The sequence below is a fragment of the Serinus canaria genome, chromosome 2, assembly GCF_022539315.1.
Source record: "Serinus canaria isolate serCan28SL12 chromosome 2, serCan2020, whole genome shotgun sequence".
Lineage (NCBI taxonomy): Eukaryota > Metazoa > Chordata > Aves > Passeriformes > Fringillidae > Serinus > Serinus canaria.
In genome coordinates, this window is record NC_066315.1 from 142,442,155 (window position 1) to 142,456,390 (window position 14,236).

Sequence of the window (14,236 nt, forward strand, 5' to 3'; positions counted from 1 at the left end):
ATGCACAACCTAGGTACTCATCACAAAAAACTCCTCCCTCCATGTATTTTAAGAAATAATTTTCTTATATTAAAAAAGTAATCCATGTGAAATATAAAAATATTTGAGGTTATGCACACAAAGAGGTGTAATGAATGCTTGGTACTCATGTGCCTGTATTGTCAGACACAAGAATAATTATTTCACGAAACACACACAGAGGACTTATCAGCTTCAAGGGACTATAAGTAGTAAATCTTTCACTTACCAATTTACACACTTCTCTAACCCTGGCACAAAAGTTACTGCTGGCTATACTATAAAACATGCTTGCCCTCTGCTCAAGACCCAGTTACAGGACCCATGGAATGAAGTAGAGGAATAGCACCTTACAAAGTTATGGCTGTGCAGCAGCAGTATCAGCTTTCCTCACAATAAAGTCCAGACTTTATTGGATATACAATAAACACAGACTAGACAGTAAGTTATTGCATGCCACTGAAATTGCAACAACACAAACCCCTATAACTGCCACAGTGAAATAGAACCAAAAGAGAAGATTAGCATCAAGTGTTGGTCTCCTGTAGCTCACTCACTCAGAAATGAGCAGACTTCCAAACCCACTTAATTCTGAACACAGAGAAGTGATTCAAAGCACCCTTCCTGTCCTTCCCTCTCCACTCAATTTATACTGTTCTTGCCAGTCACCAGAATGAAAATTGTTTCCAACTGTTGGTCTCAGCACATGTCTACATGACAAAAATAGGGGTGTTCAAATGTTAAGAATTTTCTAGAGACAACCTCTTTGTGTAAAAGGTAGATATACAAAGGTCCAGCTTGAACTTGTCCTGAATTACTTAAGAAAACCCCAAAGGGTCCCAAAGAGAAGAAGCAAACCAAAACAACACATCAACAAGCACTTATCACTGTATTAACTGATGCCAGCATCATTTCATACATCACCATTTCCCAGCTGCTCCTAATAGAAGACCAATTAAAATAACATTATTTTTAAAACCTTGTCTTTTCTCTAAAAATTTCAAGCTTCAAGTGTTTTAAGCATAAGCTAATGAAAAAACCATTCAGTGATCAAATTGAGTAAATACATCTTCCCAAAAGTATTTTTTCAGGTAATGTCAAAATTTAACATAGATCCCATCACGTCTGCTCTTAGCTACATGGTCTGATGCAACGCAACAGCCTCTCCAAACTCCACATATGTGACAGAAATCACCAACTTCCAGTGCTATGAAGGTCACAATAGATGAGCCAGCTCATTTGTGTGGGCTCTTAAAAGAGCTGCAAAACTGTTACCCACTTAATTATCCTGCAAGTATTACTCAAATGGAAGCACAGTCGATATTGCTTGGAAAAGCACAGTATTGCTAATTGTAATTTGTTTGACAACTGGATCCTTCTTTGCAACCAGACTTCTACCCAGCAGCCTTTTCTGCAAGAGCAAGAATGTAGACGCTGGTCAATATCTATGTATGATCACTTCTGCATTAAATGAAGTTAGCATCGCATTTTTTCTAATGACCATGGTGTGGACATTGGACTGTGTGCAGGCTCTGACACACCTGGGAAAGCTTAACAATATTTTGGGCAATTTCTTCCTTCTAGTTCTCAGTTGAGTTACATCAACACTTCTAACTTATTTTGTGCACGAGATACATTTAGAGATATCTGAAAAATAAGCTAAGAGATTTGTTTCCAGGAATGTTAAGTACACTGATCAGATTTATTTTCTAATTTTTGCCGACTAGGAGATGCTAAAAAGCCCACAATTAGTGACAGCACTTGAATCCATCCAGTGACAGTTTCTCCCACAGGCTCTAAACCAGCTTCACTGGGTAGAAACTAATCTTGGTGATAAATATCAGAGAATCAGAGAATGGTTTGAGTTGGAAAACATCATCTAGTTCCAATCTCCTGACATGGGAAGGGACACCTTTCACTAGAGCAAGTTGCTCAAAGCTCCATCCAACCTGGCCTTGAAACCTTCCAAGGATAGAGCATCCACAACTACTGAGTGAAAATATTCTTATCTTTACACTGGCAACAACACACCTTGAGCTAGCTACAGCTGCTGGAACAACTATCATTTCACTACATACAAACCCACTTCAATCAGCAGTAGTGAAGCTGAATAGTACAGAAACCTAGAACAGCAAAACCAGTGAAAAAACCTTCCCAGTTTAAATGTCACTGCAGCACACCTTTACCTATTTCTTACCCCAGTTGCTGGATAAACACATTGGCATGCCTGCTAGGATAAAATATGGCTACAGCTCAGAAACCAGCACACCCACAGCCAGGGTTCCCAGCTCCTGAAGATGCCACTGTCCCCAATTCCCAGGCTGCACACAGGGCTTTTGCCAGCACTAAGGCTGGACAGCACTAGCAAGTGGCTGCAGAGGACATCACCCAAGAACCTTCCTACATTACAAATGCTCCTGTGTTTAAAATAACGAATGCTGCTGCACTCTGCTTTTTAGCAAGTCATGGCATATTGTCAGTCTTTTTTCCTGTGACTTGATTCTTCTTGTCCACATTAGCAATCTATTAAGTACTGTCTTAAAAGCACAAAGAGAATGATCCTAAACTAATAATAGCCTATTCTATCCCTTCATTCTTGCAAACCTCTCCTTGTACTTTTTTTTACAAAAGCTAGGGGAAATACATTGACTTGGGTGTGAGTATTGGCTACCAAATACTACACTACAAAATTACTTCTTTTTTTTCCAGTATAATTCATTGAAGTTTCTTGTCATTTACCCAAGACATTATAAAGTGACACTTTCATTTAACAAAAATCTAACCTGAAAAGCTTATATACAAGAGACATGTCTGTACACTAACACACTCCCAAAAAATAGAACAAGATTCTGTATTTTTTAGAACAATCAAACAATAAACTCATAGGGAATATTTGAGGCAAGATCTTTCAGAAGGAAACAAAATGAGGAGAAGATGACATATAAACAGCATAAACATAACTACATTCAACAGATGTGCTAACAAACATAGGGTTATTAAAAATGTGATTCTTAGCAACTTGAACCAGAAAAAAGTACAGAAATCTCTAGAAAATTGCTCCCCCCACTATACTAGACTGTAAATTTCACTAATGTGAGAGCTTTTTAGCTGTAGCATCAGAGTTAAATACTACAAAATATTTTTGTCTCCTGTTAATTCCTTTCCTTCTTTTTCTGAAGCCACAAAATATTTTGCAGTAGGCTCTGCATTTAAGCTGTTATCCCAGTAATTCACAGGCACTTTCTACTCAGGGACTACTTGATCAGGACTAGTTATTCTTACTGGCAGAAAAACTCTACAAATATTGTACACAGTTTCTGTGATTGCTACAAAAGTCAAAAGTGACACTGAGGAATAAATGCAGTCTCTCCATGGTATTTGCAGGCACAGAACACACTCACATCTCATGGCCCCATAAACTCCAACCCTGAGTGACACTGTTGGGACCTTCTACCAGCCTATTACTACTACCATTAGAAATCCTTTTAAGAAAAAAAAAAATTGCCTTGGCTATGGTGAGGGAACAGACATGATCTCTTACTTGAGAACAGGAACAACTTATGCTCCTTCTCCTCCTAACTCCTGAACAAATATTTAAATGCATACATAGATGACTGCAATATTCCATTTAAGAACTATTCTATTCAGAGAAAAAAAGTGAGTATATTAACATCCTAATACTGTTTCTTAAAAAAAAATTAATATTGTGTCTATTTTTTTGCAGGTTGCAGTTTTCAAGGGTTTCATTAGGTTAATTTTAAAAAAAAAGTATGATTTCCAGTATAACACAGACCTTGAAGACTACTACAACATGATGGGACACTGTTACAGCCCAGTTTTGTTCTGCTTATGGAGACTGCAGTGATGGCAGACCCAGTGAGATTTCACCTTTCATCACGTTAAATCTTCAACCACCACCACTTATGAAATTCAGAGCTACATTTATGTAACCAGCTAAGAGAGTATCATCTTACAAGCAATCCTCATTGAAGGGTATAACACAGAATGACACTATTGGATAATAACAGAAAGAGGAATAAAAACACATCTAGAACCTATCTATAAAATAAGCATACATTCAATTTTTTGCTGTTTTAAAGGTAAATTTAAAAAAGAAAATTAGAAGTTTTACTATATACAGTAGGAGTTCTGTTTCTAATCTAATTCTAATTGTGCTTAGCCTGTGACTAGAGCTTTACAAAATGCATGAATGAGGGGATTGAAGGCACCCCCTTAAAGAAAAATAAAATCACAAGAGTATAATTTAGATGTGAAGCATTCATTTTTTAATTTCCATGTCATGTTCTTTAATATAAATATACTCTCTGGACATATATAATTTAGTGGGAAAATTATAGAAAAGGAAACACAATAATCAGGATAGTCAAGTCCAGTATTTTAATAAAAGCCTCATCTCAAAGCTTCTATTTTCTTCTACATTGCCTTTCAATCAACATGCAAAAATAGCATAAATGCACAGTAGAAAATGAAGATATACATCTCATCCTCAGTGTGGTACAGAAAACCTACAGACTTCTAAAAGTTATACAGGCTGAAGAAAACCAAGCCATAGAGATGTGGGTAATACATATGATTTAATTATATATATGTTTAATTACCAGAATAATTCTATATACAATTAAGACCAGAGCAAAACCTACTTTCTCAATATACAAGTAAAAAAAAGTGAAATGAGAAGGGATATCAAAACAAAGCAAAGACCTGTGTTTGATTATACTCTGTAGGGCTTGTTTTGGCATGCTGGCACACATTATGACCACTTGCAAAGTGGTTATGCATAGAAAAGATTTTCTGACTCATGTACAAGTGTGTAAGTGACAACAATCAACCAAGAGTGCAAGAAGAGGATATTTTCACACCACTGAAATCCTACAGTGTAAAGGTAACCCTAAATTCCCCAAATTGTATATATGACCTGACAAAGTCATTGGGGACAGCACAGAATCTACAACTTTCCCTTCCATACCAAGGACACTTTAAATACAGTGCTGATTTAAAATGTATTGTTTTAAAACCACAGTGAAACTTAGAAGAATTTGGCAGCAATTTTCAGCATTTTAGGAAACATTATGAGTACTTTGCAAGCAAACTGCTACTTTCTTCAAAGCATTTTTTTAACTTAGTATTGTGTTCTGCAAAAAGAGCCCCATGCTATTTCTCTTTTATTACTGTATTAGAGAACAGATGCCCTTGGAGAATATTCTATAATTTTTTTTCAATAATATCACACTTCAGACATAATTCATACCCAAGATCCTAAACATAGCTAAATTACACTAGCAACAATTTTCTTTAAAATAGTCATGGAAAAAGCATTCACAATCACCAGATTCAAAAGCAAAAGTGAGTCAAAGAACACAATTTCCCCATATATGCAGGACTTGAAGGAGAAGTTTCACATTCAATGGAAGTAGAGCAGACCACACACAATCATCCTTCTCTTCCTCAAGCTTAAAACACTTTTGCTAATACTTGTACTAGACACCCACAAGGAATATAAAATAATTGTGCAACAAACTCTGCTGTGTTTATTTTGGTTTGTTTTATCCAAACAGTAGTCTGAGTAATGAAGGCTGAGAGAGGTGAGGCTGCTCAGCCTGGAGAAGAGAAAGCTCTGTGGTGACCTTATAGCACATTCCAGTACCTACAGGAGCTACAAGAGACCAGGAGTAGGACTTTTTATAAGGGTATGGAGTGATAAGGACAAGGGAGAATGGCTTTAAACTGAAGGAGGGTAGATTTAGTTTGGATGTTAGGAAGAAATTCTTTACTGTGAGTGTGGTGAGGCACTGGATCAGGCTGCCCAGAGAGGTTATGGGTGCTCCACCTCTGAGAGTCTTCAAGGCCAGGTTGGATGGGGCTTTGAGCAACCTGGTTCAGTGGAAGGTGTCCCTGGCCAGGGCAGGGAGCTGAAACTGGATGATCTTTAAGGTCTCTTCCAACCTAAATAATTCTATGGTTCTATGATGAGGCTGCATTTCACTTCCAAAGAACACAAGCTGGCAATATCCTTCTTCAAAATAAGGAATATCATTCATGTTTCAGAATGGAGAAAGGAATGTAGGAAACAAATAAAAACCAGGACTGCTACCACAGGGTAACAAGAATGCATGGACAAAGGTGATTCTGACCATGCAGTTTTTCATGATTTTATAATATGCAACTAGAACATATAGGTTACATTTAAACATAGAACAAAATAATTGTATAATCTCAAATCCATCCAAAAGAGCAGTAATTACATAATGAAGTATATTTAATCAGAAACCAAGTTATTCATATTTTATTCTAATAGGGTTTTTTTTCTTTTAACTATACATTTCCCCCCCACCAAAGCACAAAATTAAGACCAATACTAAGCCCTATTAAATTATAGCATTTATCTTGCAGTTACCTTGGCTTGCAAAAACGATTTATTCATTTCAGCCCACTCCAAATATTGTATTAGCTAAATCTAATGGATGCAGCTAGTGCTTGAATAAAAGTAACCCTGGTCAACATCAGTCTTAAAGACAATCCAGAGGTTTTCACAATCAAGGAATAATTTTACACAAAAACCAGACAGACTAAGATACTAGAAAAAGAATAGATTAATAGTCCGTAGTATTTTAAAATTAAGTAACAGCATAGTAGCTCTCACCAAGTTGCCAAGAAGAAGCTGTGAACACAACAGGAAATTTCTGAATTCATGCTACAGTATATTCACTTGACAAACACCTTCCAACTTTGATGCAACGTGACCCAATGTTATCACCAATACAGCACCATTTCATGATCAGTTTTAGTGAGACTGACACTTTCTTCATTTTTACTTTTCTGCAGCTTCCTTGTAGTATTTTTGATGAAAACTGAATATCTCCAAATGCAATTTAATTCGGTGGAAGCATATGAATGAGAATGGATTGTTCTCCTTTCCCTCAGGAAGTAACAACTGTTTCAGGTATCAAAAAATACAATAGATGTCATACAACATAGACTAAATGTATGTGTATGATTAAAAGATTCACTTTGGGACATAAAATGAATGTACAGAAAAAATGGTGAGTAACATGATAAAAATTTGGATATGAAAGATGAAATTGTTAAGCAAACAAAGGTTGAAATCAATAGCATTCCACATTCCAGCTGGTATTTTATGACTGAAAGCAACAGGACAACAGGAATGCCTGCAGGTTTTAGTGGAAAGCTAGAGTGGTCAGTTTCTTCACAGCCCCTGAAAAATATCGTTTTCCTGTTTCTCCTCTTCCAATCACTCATTCTCATTACCTTCTTTGTACCAGCACACTAGTGATCACAAAGTCAAGGAATTAGATCAGGTTAAAATTGCCTTTTTTGGTGGGTTGTGGCCATTGCAAACAAGGATGCAGAACTGCACACATGGTGGCTCTAACCCCTTCAAAGGATGCACAAACTTGCACACACAGAGCAGTGTGTTCTTGTGGCCAAGAAGGTCAAAGGTATCCTGGGATGCATCAGGAGGAGCACTGCCAGCAGTTCAGAGAGGTGATCCTGCCCCTCTGCTCAGACCTGGCAGGGTCTCACACGGAGCGATGTGTGCAGTTCTGGGCTCCTCAGTACAAGGCAGACACTCCTGGACTGAGACCAGTGGAGGAAAAAAGATGATTAAGGGACTGGAGAATCTCTCTTATGAGAAAAGGCTGAGGGAGCTGGGCCTGTTCAACCTTGAAAAGAGGTGACAGAGAAGGGACCTCATCAATGTCTATCAATATCTAAGGGGAGGTGCCAAAAGATAGACCAGGCTCTGCTCAGTGGTGCCCAGCAAAGGACAAGAGACAATGGGCAGAAACTAATGCCCAGAAGTTCTACCTGAAAATGAGGAAGAACTTTACTGTGAAGTGATCAAGCACCAGTACAGATTGCCCAGAGAGGGTGTGGCATCTCCCTCACTGGAGATATTTAAAAAACTTCTGGACCAATCCTGTGCCATGTGCTCTGGGATGATGCTGCTTGAGCAGGAACATTGGTTCAGATGACCCACTGTGGTCCCTTCCAGCCTTACCCACACTGGGACTCCATGAAAATTGCCATGTCATCTGAGAAGACAGATTATATTTCATACTTAACTAAATTAAGATCCATTCCATCTGAGCTGCATTTTTTGCAATCCACCTACTTTTGATCTGTGAAGATACACTTTGAGACTGTAAAACTAGATTGCTTAGAAAACAACTCTGTCAGAAGGCAGAAATATCCATGCACAGAGCTAAATTCCACCTTCTCCTTCACCAAGCAGGGGTGACTCCATCTACAGATTTCCTGTTTAAATCTCATATTTTCTCTTGATTTTAAAATGGTTCTATCCTTCAGAAACTCAGACAACTACTTAAACTACAGTAACTCACTACTGTTCCTCATGCCATTTCTCATGATCTTCACAAGTACATAAACCATGGCTGAAGAATGGTCTGAAGTTTTACATTTGCAGCTACAGAGTTACTGCACTTGACAATACCAAGGGAGCAAAATCTGAAAAGCACTTTATGTAACTCCCAGCGTTCCGTATTATTAACTGTCTGGTAACCTGGTTTAAATACCTCCTGCTGCTTTTATAAGGCCATTTATTCACTACACCAGACATCACTCCACACAGACAGCACTTCCTTCAGCACACTTCTTGCTCAGAGAAAGGTGGTATTTAATAAGGGGGAAGTTAGATCTGGAGGCCAGATGCTGGCCTTAACAGAGCACTAACCAGAAAGAAAACACTAAGGGGTGCAACAGAAGTTGTGGGAAATTGACAGTAGCTTTTCTAAAAATACTTCACCTTGAATTTTCTTTGACAGAGAGGCTCCTTCAAAAGTCTCACCTATTCCTCCTTCTTACCCAAGACAATAAGTACACCCCTTCAGATCTCTACAGAACAGTCACAGCAGGCACAAGGTCCATCTTTGGAGAGAAGCACATGGCAACACATAGGGCCAAGCACCCTGCCCGGCCTCACACACCTATAAAAATCCCAAATGGCAAAGTGGGGTCGATATTCAATGGCTGGACACAGTCTGTTCCAAGATAAAGGGCAGAGGACTTTAAACAAACCACAGGTAGCAAATTCATTAAAAAAAAAAAAAAAAAAAAAAAGAAAAGCATAGTGCTTTGCACCACATAGGGTAAGCTGTAGAACTCCCTGTGAATTTGAAAATTATACATATTTCAAAAATGAAAGACAAAGTGGGTAAAGTCATGGAAGAAAAATTCAGTACAGCCTTTAAATATAAATTTAATACCTTTGTTCAGCTATACCCTGAGCTGTATGTTACTGGAGACAGGAAGGTCATAGTGGAGAAGGTATCTCTACAACTCTGACATTTTCCTCTACTGCCACAACTCCGACATTTTCCTCTACTGCCCTTATCCTCTACTGCTGGCAATGTCAGAAAGGCTCCTAGGTTCTTATCAACTTCTGGACTACCCCATCACAGCTGTTCTTCCCCTCACTAAGGGCACTTCTGCTATGTAAGCTGCATCACAAAGGAATTCACTAGTACATAACCATATATGCACAATACCAAGCACAGTCAAACCTCAGTAAAAAGATGGGGAAAAAAGCCCAAAAAAGTCTTGAAGAAAATTAGGATAATTTTTCCTCTTCAAATCTGAGAATCAGATATCATTGCAAATGCTCCAAAAGCTATTTACAAAATAGAAAGGGAAAGATTTTCTGAAAGGTCTAACACTAACTAGGTAGGAAGGAATTGCCTGAACAATTATGATCACCACACCAATGAAACATTTCATACATTTTGGTTTTTAAATGGTACATACCCCTTAGACATTACTCCCATTCTAAAAATCAAATTGATGTGCTCCATTCAAAAATCAAATTAATAAACTCAAAGCAAAATATATAATTTATTCAAATTTCCATTGCATATTTCACAGTATGCTTTAAACTAAAAAAAGAACAGAATCTGATTGTTTCATGTATAGATTGGAGAATGCTTTATAGTAATAGAAAAAGAAAAACATGATTTATTGCCAGTCATTACAAGGACAGCTGTCTGATACTGTAACTTTTGCCCTATACACACCAAGAGTGAAAGTTAATTAACTTTTTTATATGACTCAAGGACATCCAGTCTTTATGCAGTGAATGGAAAGTTACTAAACTAATGCATTAAATTGAAAGACTAAGAGTAGAAAGTTTTCCCAGAAAGCCATTTTGTTTTAATAAAATCCATAATCCTTTACAGAAAAATGAACTGACTGTATTAAGTTAGCTCCTAGCCTTTTAAGATTAACGTTTTTAATATAGATTTTTTTTTTATATACATATACTTTTTTGGAATGAATCTTGGTACACCAGACACTGGAGAAACCTGCCATGGTAAATTCAACCCTTTACTGCAATGAGAATGAGTAATGCTGCATTTGAGAAGTATCTACCCTGACATAAAACGTTTTGACAAACAAATACACAAAAAAATTTGGTGAACTTCTACCAGGCAAAACGCAATAAAATTTTAGTTTGTATCATCACAGGTTTGGATTAAATCGAGGGTAGGGAAAAAAGAAACAGTAAAAGACATGGCCATGATGCTACCTCTACATCAGAAGGTCTTGGTTTAATCACAACAGCTTTTATGCAATTCCAGCTGAAAATATCCCTGTTCAAAAACCAGTGGAACTTCATACCAAGAGAAATATCACTGCAGACTGCTTCTACACTCTTTCTATAAGCACCCATTTCTCACCTTGGTTAGAGACAGCTATGGGCTGAGCAAGCAAAGGTACTTCCATCCCCATGACCATAAATCTTTCCTTGTGAATTCACAAGAGAATATTGTAGGGTTCTATTTTTGTCTTGGCTTATTTCAAGTTACCAGCACACAGCTAGAACAGAGTAAATCCTACACCTGGCAACTGCAGGCTTTCAGAGCTTCCATGAACGTCGCATTGTTTGCCTGCCTGCAAGCCAGCAGTGCACAGAATGCTAAGGGGCTGGATCTGAGCAGGGCTGAAGGCAGGACACAAATAGAACGGAGCAGTAGAAAAGGAAGCTGTGTGCAATGATGCAAAAAAATCCTATTGCTGATTTGTATTCTGCCTGAATCCGAGGAAGAAAGTAAGAAAACCTCCAGCTCTTTCACATGAGGAATATAAATAGAAGATTCAGTAAAGAACTACTTTTCTAAGCATTTGCATTTGGAACATGTTCAAATTCTAGCTATATACTGAATAATCATAAAGGCAACACTTGTTAATCACAAAATTGGAGAGTTTCAGAATTTAGAAATAGACTGATTTAATGCCAATGTTATATACAGTTGGTATAATACTCAAAATAGAAATCACAGTTAAAGTCACATAATACAGAAGGTGATGGCAACTGCAGCTAACCAGCTCCCATGGTGGATGTGATTGTATGGTACATCTCACAATAGTTATAAAAAGATGAAAGGCAGAGATTGAGGACCATAAACAAAGGATTATTTTACAGACATTCAACTACAAAGTCTTAAGCACTGAGGAAATAATACAAACAAGAAAAAGAAGCAGCACAGTGGAAAAGCATTTAAATACGCACCATAATAAGGAAGGATGAACTGATTTGCAATCAGTTCATCCTTTTTTTTTTTTTCAAAAAGTCTATGTGACTTGCAGCTGCCTCATCAGGATGGTGCACAAAAACAAAACCCCTTAGAGAACATCAGAAAGGAACTCCTCCAAGGTGAAGCTTTGCTGTTGTTTAAAGGAGGAAAAGCAAGCAAACAACCATCCTACATATTTGTGCTGCTCCATGAAATAGAAAAAAATGTATAGACACAAGTAGAGCCCAATAGTAGGATAGGATCTGTGAAACAAAACTTATCCACATAAGATACATTTCAAAAGCAGGCTTACTCCAAACCAGATCTAAACTGCTCAGTGAACTGAATGCTCAGCAATACCTGAGAGTGCATCCTCCAGTCTATTTTCATATAAAAGCAATCCAGCTTTGTCTCCTATAAAGCTGTTCCCTGATTTAAAACACAGAACACTAAGAGGAATATTTAGGAAATTTAAATCAAAACAACATTCATGCTCCAAATTAGAACACTGCAGTGTTGAAAACTGAGACCCCTACCAAAGACTTCTTACTGTCAGATGAATCTGATTTTCAGAAGGCAATAGTAAGATGACTATGCTTGCTCATCCTCCACTTCTGTAAATTTTGTGTTCATTTCTATACATTTTATTCATTATTGTTCCTTGAAAGTGGAAACTGTGGGTTACAGATTTGACTGAGTTACTGCAGGAAGAGGCAAGAGACCCCCTTGATAACAGGATTCAGAGGGCTCCACAAAAAAAAAGGAAATCTGAAGATTTGTTATATCTCAATGACGATTTGCCATCCTTAGATATATAATTTACCAAAAAAATTTATTTTGAACTGAAATCTGTAAAGAGCCAAATGGACATGTTAGATATAACCAGAGTCTACCTTGTACCCTTTTTAGCCACACCCATAAGACAGCAAAAGACAAAGACAACCATACACACAAACTCCTCCAAATGGCTCATGTGTTGCTGATTTTGGTAGCTCAGTAAAGGTGAGGTTCCACATTCCTGTTCTGGCCAGGACAAAGGTTGAGTGTGTACTTCCAGCAGACAGAGAGAGCACAAAGGGCTTGTGCTGGGCTCCACTACAGCTGACATGGACAGAAGTACATGCCTGCAGTGTGATGTGCCTCGTGCACAGACACCACACACAAAACCTCAACCAGGCCCGAGACCTTATCATATCTGCAGGAGCTGGCTTGGACCTGTGAGTCCCTCAATCAGCCAACTGTACAGCAGACTTCTGTTCTCTGTCTCTCCCAGATTTATGGCTGCTTCAACACCTGGCTCCAAGCCTCTGAGCCACTTCCCAGGCCAATACCAGCCCTGCTTTTGGTGCACACTGACACCTCCACACAGGACACACTCTCCAGTTGACTGGACACCTAAGTGCAGGGGCCCCTAATGCCCAATGGCCACACTTCAGTCAGGACTGTGGGCTGACACTGGCACTCAATACTCCATATATACAAATATATTTAGAAGAGAGCCCCCTCGCCCAGAAATACACGACTAGCCCGTTTATTCCCCCATTCTGCTCTCCGATACTTCTGCTCCAAATCACCTCAAATCCTCCTTTACAGAATCACAGACCCTGCCTTTTGCCCTTCTTCTGAACATTCCATAATACATCCTGAAAAATTTATAGATGTTCTTCCCATGCATCCCATAATATGTCTCATGGAAATTATCACCTTCCTGTGGCAGACCTGGGAAGAACCAGGTCAGGATGCTCCATTTCTCCGACTATTTCCCCATCTGTCACCATTCCACTGGGTCCCTTTGCAGATGAGTTTTTTACCACACAGCCTAATTTATCCCCGGGCTTTACTCTTAAAGCTAGAGAGGACTGTACCTCTCTAGATTTTACACCTTGTACCTCAGATACTCAAGGAGTTAAGGTGATGACATTTGGAACAGGCTGTCCAGGGAATTGGTGGGGTCAACTTCCCTGAAAGTGTTCAAAAAACATGTGGAGGTAGCACTTGAGGATATAGCTTAGTGGTAAACATGGTGGTTGTGCTGGGTTAACAGTTGCCCTTGGTGACCTGAGTGGCCTTTTCCAACATTTATACCATACAAAAAAAAGGTTATTGTTTAATAAAGATCTATTTGAAAGTTTGCAGATCATCAGAAACTTGCTAGGATGTACATGCCATTCCCTATCTCCTTCTACAGCAATAAGGACTTGACCAATTAATGACAACTTCCCCATAGATAATATAATCTAAAATTGAAAAAGAAAAAAAAAAAGTTAAATCATAGCAAAGGCAGGAGTATTCTAGTATTCTTACATATACTACCAAAGCTCCTGAACAGAAGCCAAACTCCTTTGGGGTAAGAGCTCTGCAAGTGTCAAGCAAAGTCTCTGATCTCATAGAGGCAACACATGAAAGAAAATGAAAATGTTTTCCTACACAGAGGAGGAGTACAACAAGACAGCACTTGCTAGCATGACAGACAGCACTCTTTTCAAGTTTTTACTGACAACATGAAAGAGATATATGTAACATTTGAGCACACTCATAGAGAGTCCCTAGCAAGGATAAGAGGCAACATGAAGTCAAAGAAGTTCCCTTTAAGTCTACAAGCACAAGAACACAGAAGGCCAGAGCCAAGTATGGACAAATGTGGAAGA

The 14,236-nt window shown here is 38.3% G+C and overlaps 1 protein-coding gene across 3 annotated transcripts in view; it reads right to left on the minus strand.

The window, feature by feature from the left end:
• ASAP1 (ArfGAP with SH3 domain, ankyrin repeat and PH domain 1) overlaps nucleotides 1-14,236 on the minus strand; it is a 141,394-nt gene that overhangs the window by 72,088 nt on the left and 55,070 nt on the right. The window lies entirely within an intron of this gene.